This window comes from Scyliorhinus torazame, chromosome 4 (genome assembly GCF_047496885.1).
Source record: "Scyliorhinus torazame isolate Kashiwa2021f chromosome 4, sScyTor2.1, whole genome shotgun sequence".
In the NCBI taxonomy this organism is placed as follows: Eukaryota; Metazoa; Chordata; class Chondrichthyes; order Carcharhiniformes; family Scyliorhinidae; genus Scyliorhinus; species Scyliorhinus torazame.
In genome coordinates this window covers 302,614,868-302,619,867 of record NC_092710.1, presented here as the reverse complement: position 1 = coordinate 302,619,867, position 5,000 = coordinate 302,614,868, and the positions used below count along the sequence as shown (strand labels likewise).

Genomic DNA, 5,000 nt, shown 5'->3' with positions numbered 1-5,000 from the left:
GTGAGCAGTCACTGCTGGCCGCAAAAGCCTACTGCACCTGGTATTCCCAGGCGGTCTCCCATCCAAGTACTAACCAGGCCTGAGTCTGCTTAGCTTCCGAGATCAGACGAGATCGGGCGTTTTCAGACTAGTATGGCCGTAGGCATCTGCAGCACCGTCTTCTCGCCTATTCAAGCTGGCCACCCTAGCACCCTCGCCACTTCTTCTTTCCGGTTGTTTTCAATTTTTTCTCTCTCTTTTTCTACTTCTACTTCTACTTCTCCTCCTCTTTCTCTCCTTCTCCTGCTAATTCTAGCCTATATGCCTGATACTCGCTCCCCTTCATGCCGTCCCCACCTAGCTCTCTTTTTTCTTCTCCACCTCCCCAAGGAAAACTGCAAGCCCCGCCCACCTCACACCAGCCTGCCGCCTGCACGCTGCTGCCTTTCCACATTGCAACGCTGCGCACTTCTCTCAGCACAGCCAGCACAAGGGTCAGGCAGGCAATGCAAGCCAGCTCTCTCTTCCTTCGCTTTCCACACCAGCCCCAATGCCACAACTTGCATTCATGCGGCGCCTTCAGGCTAGGAGAACGTCCTGCCGACACACTGGCTTGCGGCCACACGGGCCAGCTGGCGGGCCCATCAAAGTGCAGCACGCCAAGGCACCCAACCGTGCTGCGTTGCAAAGGCCCGGCAAAGCTGCAGCAGCTGAATGGCCCGACCAAGCCGCCTGCCTGAGTTGAGCCCGCAGGCAAGTGTTGGGAGGAATGGCGAGGACGCAGAGAGCAGCAAAAGGTTGGCCTGCCTCTGGTGTGGAGAGTGCTTGGCGTGAGCAGTCACTGCTGGCCGCAAAAGCCTACTGCACCTGGTATTCCCAGGCGGTCTCCCATCCAAGTACTAACCAGGCCTGAGTCTGCTTAGCTTCCGAGATCAGACGAGATCGGGCGTTTTCAGACTAGTATGGCCGTAGGCATCTGCAGCACCGTCTTCTCGCCTATTCAAGCTGGCCACCCTAGCACCCTCGCCACTTCTTCTTTCCGGTTGTTTTCAATTTTTTCTCTCTCTTTTTCTACTTCTACTTCTACTTCTCCTCCTCTTTCTCTCCTTCTCCTGCTAATTCTAGCCTATATGCCTGATACTCGCTCCCCTTCATGCCATCCCCACCGAGCTCTCTTTTTTCTTCTCCACCTCCTCAAGGAAAACTGCAAGCCCCGCCTACCTCACACCAGCCTGCCGCCTGCACGCTGCTGCCTTTCCACATTGCAACGCTGCGCACTTCTCTCAGCACAGCCAGCACAAGGGTCAGGCAGGCAATGCAAGCCAGCTCTCTCTTCCTTCGCTTTCCACACCAGCCCCAATGCCACAACTTGCATTCATGCGGCGCCTTCAGGCTAGGAGAGAGAACGTCCTGCCGACACACTGGCTTGCGGCCACACGGGCCAGCTGGCGTGCCCATCAAAGTGCAGCACGCCAAGGCACACAACCGTGCTGCGTTGCAAAGGCCCGGCAAAGCTGCAGCAGCTGAATGGCCCGACCAAGCCGCCTGCCTGAGTTGAGCCCGCAGGCAAGTGTTGGGAGGAATGGCGAGGACGCAGAGAGCAGCAAAAGGTTGGCCTGCCTCTGGTGTGGAGAGTGCTTGGCGTGAGCAGTCACTGCTGGCCGCAAAAGCCTACTGCACCTGGTATTCCCAGGCGGTCTCCCATCCAAGTACTAACCAGGCCTGAGTCTGCTTAGCTTCCGAGATCAGACGAGATTGGGCGTTTTCAGACTAGTATGGCCGTAGGCATCTGCAGCACCGTCTTCTCGCCTATTCAAGCTGGCCACCCTAGCACCCTCGCCACTTCTTCTTTCCGGTTGTTTTCAATTTTTTCTCTCTCTTTTTCTACTTCTACTTCTACTTCTCCTCCTCTTTCTCTCCTTCTCCTGCTAATTCTAGCCTATATGCCTGATACTCGCTCCCCTTCATGCCGTCCCCACCTAGCTCTCTTTTTTCTTCTCCACCTCCCCAAGGAAAACTGCAAGCCCCGCCCACCTCACACCAGCCTGCCGCCTGCACGCTGCTGCCTTTCCACATTGCAACGCTGCGCACTTCTCTCAGCACAGCCAGCACAAGGGTCAGGCAGGCAATGCAAGCCAGCTCTCTCTTCCTTCGCTTTCCACACCAGCCCCAATGCCACAACTTGCATTCATGCGGCGCCTTCAGGCTAGGAGAACGTCCTGCCGACACACTGGCTTGCGGCCACACGGGCCAGCTGGCGGGCCCATCAAAGTGCAGCACGCCAAGGCACCCAACCGTGCTGCGTTGCAAAGGCCCGGCAAAGCTGCAGCAGCTGAATGGCCCGACCAAGCCGCCTGCCTGAGTTGAGCCCGCAGGCAAGTGTTGGGAGGAATGGCGAGGACGCAGAGAGCAGCAAAAGGTTGGCCTGCCTCTGGTGTGGAGAGTGCTTGGCGTGAGCAGTCACTGCTGGCCGCAAAAGCCTACTGCACCTGGTATTCCCAGGCGGTCTCCCATCCAAGTACTAACCAGGCCTGAGTCTGCTTAGCTTCCGAGATCAGACGAGATCGGGCGTTTTCAGACTAGTATGGCCGTAGGCATCTGCAGCACCGTCTTCTCGCCTATTCAAGCTGGCCACCCTAGCACCCTCGCCACTTCTTCTTTCCGGTTGTTTTCAATTTTTTCTCTCTCTTTTTCTACTTCTACTTCTACTTCTCCTCCTCTTTCTCTCCTTCTCCTGCTAATTCTAGCCTATATGCCTGATACTCGCTCCCCTTCATGCCGTCCCCACCTAGCTCTCTTTTTTCTTCTCCACCTCCCCAAGGAAAACTGCAAGCCCCGCCCACCTCACACCAGCCTGCCGCCTGCACGCTGCTGCCTTTCCACATTGCAACGCTGCGCACTTCTCTCAGCACAGCCAGCACAAGGGTCAGGCAGGCAATGCAAGCCAGCTCTCTCTTCCTTCGCTTTCCACACCAGCCCCAATGCCACAACTTGCATTCATGCGGCGCCTTCAGGCTAGGAGAACGTCCTGCCGACACACTGGCTTGCGGCCACACGGGCCAGCTGGCGGGCCCATCAAAGTGCAGCACGCCAAGGCACCCAACCGTGCTGCGTTGCAAAGGCCCGGCAAAGCTGCAGCAGCTGAATGGCCCGACCAAGCCGCCTGCCTGAGTTGAGCCCGCAGGCAAGTGTTGGGAGGAATGGCGAGGACGCAGAGAGCAGCAAAAGGTTGGCCTGCCTCTGGTGTGGAGAGTGCTTGGCGTGAGCAGTCACTGCTGGCCGCAAAAGCCTACTGCACCTGGTATTCCCAGGCGGTCTCCCATCCAAGTACTAACCAGGCCTGAGTCTGCTTAGCTTCCGAGATCAGACGAGATCGGGCGTTTTCAGACTAGTATGGCCGTAGGCATCTGCAGCACCGTCTTCTCGCCTATTCAAGCTGGCCACCCTAGCACCCTCGCCACTTCTTCTTTCCGGTTGTTTTCAATTTTTTCTCTCTCTTTTTCTACTTCTACTTCTACTTCTCCTCCTCTTTCTCTCCTTCTCCTGCTAATTCTAGCCTATATGCCTGATACTCGCTCCCCTTCATGCCATCCCCACCGAGCTCTCTTTTTTCTTCTCCACCTCCTCAAGGAAAACTGCAAGCCCCGCCTACCTCACACCAGCCTGCCGCCTGCACGCTGCTGCCTTTCCACATTGCAACGCTGCGCACTTCTCTCAGCACAGCCAGCACAAGGGTCAGGCAGGCAATGCAAGCCAGCTCTCTCTTCCTTCGCTTTCCACACCAGCCCCAATGCCACAACTTGCATTCATGCGGCGCCTTCAGGCTAGGAGAGAGAACGTCCTGCCGACACACTGGCTTGCGGCCACACGGGCCAGCTGGCGTGCCCATCAAAGTGCAGCACGCCAAGGCACACAACCGTGCTGCGTTGCAAAGGCCCGGCAAAGCTGCAGCAGCTGAATGGCCCGACCAAGCCGCCTGCCTGAGTTGAGCCCGCAGGCAAGTGTTGGGAGGAATGGCGAGGACGCAGAGAGCAGCAAAAGGTTGGCCTGCCTCTGGTGTGGAGAGTGCTTGGCGTGAGCAGTCACTGCTGGCCGCAAAAGCCTACTGCACCTGGTATTCCCAGGCGGTCTCCCATCCAAGTACTAACCAGGCCTGAGTCTGCTTAGCTTCCGAGATCAGACGAGATTGGGCGTTTTCAGACTAGTATGGCCGTAGGCATCTGCAGCACCGTCTTCTCGCCTATTCAAGCTGGCCACCCTAGCACCCTCGCCACTTCTTCTTTCCGGTTGTTTTCAATTTTTTCTCTCTCTTTTTCTACTTCTACTTCTACTTCTCCTCCTCTTTCTCTCCTTCTCCTGCTAATTCTAGCCTATATGCCTGATACTCGCTCCCCTTCATGCCGTCCCCACCTAGCTCTCTTTTTTCTTCTCCACCTCCCCAAGGAAAACTGCAAGCCCCGCCCACCTCACACCAGCCTGCCGCCTGCACGCTGCTGCCTTTCCACATTGCAACGCTGCGCACTTCTCTCAGCACAGCCAGCACAAGGGTCAGGCAGGCAATGCAAGCCAGCTCTCTCTTCCTTCGCTTTCCACACCAGCCCCAATGCCACAACTTGCATTCATGCGGCGCCTTCAGGCTAGGAGAACGTCCTGCCGACACACTGGCTTGCGGCCACACGGGCCAGCTGGCGGGCCCATCAAAGTGCAGCACGCCAAGGCACCCAACCGTGCTGCGTTGCAAAGGCCCGGCAAAGCTGCAGCAGCTGAATGGCCCGACCAAGCCGCCTGCCTGAGTTGAGCCCGCAGGCAAGTGTTGGGAGGAATGGCGAGGACGCAGAGAGCAGCAAAAGGTTGGCCTGCCTCTGGTGTGGAGAGTGCTTGGCGTGAGCAGTCACTGCTGGCCGCAAAAGCCTACTGCACCTGGTATTCCCAGGCGGTCTCCCATCCAAGTACTAACCAGGCCTGAGTCTGCTTAGCTTCCGAGATCAGACGAGATCGGGCGTTTTCAGACTAGTATGGCC

The 5,000-nt window shown here is 57.2% G+C and overlaps 7 non-coding genes across 7 annotated transcripts in view; all 7 read right to left on the bottom strand.

The window, feature by feature from the left end:
• Positions 1-25: 25 nt before the first annotated feature.
• On the bottom strand, positions 26-144 carry LOC140414250 (5S ribosomal RNA). The gene has a single exon (XR_011943391.1). It is a non-coding gene; the product is annotated as a 5S ribosomal RNA (ribosomal RNA).
• Positions 145-834: 690 nt separating this feature from the next.
• LOC140414239 (5S ribosomal RNA) lies at positions 835-953 on the bottom strand. Its single transcript, XR_011943380.1, has one exon. It is a non-coding gene; the product is annotated as a 5S ribosomal RNA (ribosomal RNA).
• A 694-nt stretch (positions 954-1,647) lies between these two features.
• Positions 1,648-1,766, bottom strand: LOC140414572 (5S ribosomal RNA). The gene has a single exon (XR_011943710.1). It is a non-coding gene; the product is annotated as a 5S ribosomal RNA (ribosomal RNA).
• Positions 1,767-2,456: 690 nt separating this feature from the next.
• Positions 2,457-2,575, bottom strand: LOC140414228 (5S ribosomal RNA). Its single transcript, XR_011943369.1, has one exon. It is a non-coding gene; the product is annotated as a 5S ribosomal RNA (ribosomal RNA).
• A 690-nt stretch (positions 2,576-3,265) lies between these two features.
• LOC140414216 (5S ribosomal RNA) lies at positions 3,266-3,384 on the bottom strand. Its single transcript, XR_011943358.1, has one exon. It is a non-coding gene; the product is annotated as a 5S ribosomal RNA (ribosomal RNA).
• A 694-nt stretch (positions 3,385-4,078) lies between these two features.
• Positions 4,079-4,197, bottom strand: LOC140414571 (5S ribosomal RNA). The gene has a single exon (XR_011943709.1). It is a non-coding gene; the product is annotated as a 5S ribosomal RNA (ribosomal RNA).
• Positions 4,198-4,887: 690 nt separating this feature from the next.
• The window catches only part of LOC140414204 (5S ribosomal RNA), a 119-nt gene continuing 6 nt past the window's right edge, over positions 4,888-5,000 (bottom strand). The window contains exon 1 of the ribosomal RNA XR_011943346.1: positions 4,888-5,000. This exon is cut by the window's right edge and continues 6 nt beyond it. This is a non-coding gene — a ribosomal RNA (5S ribosomal RNA).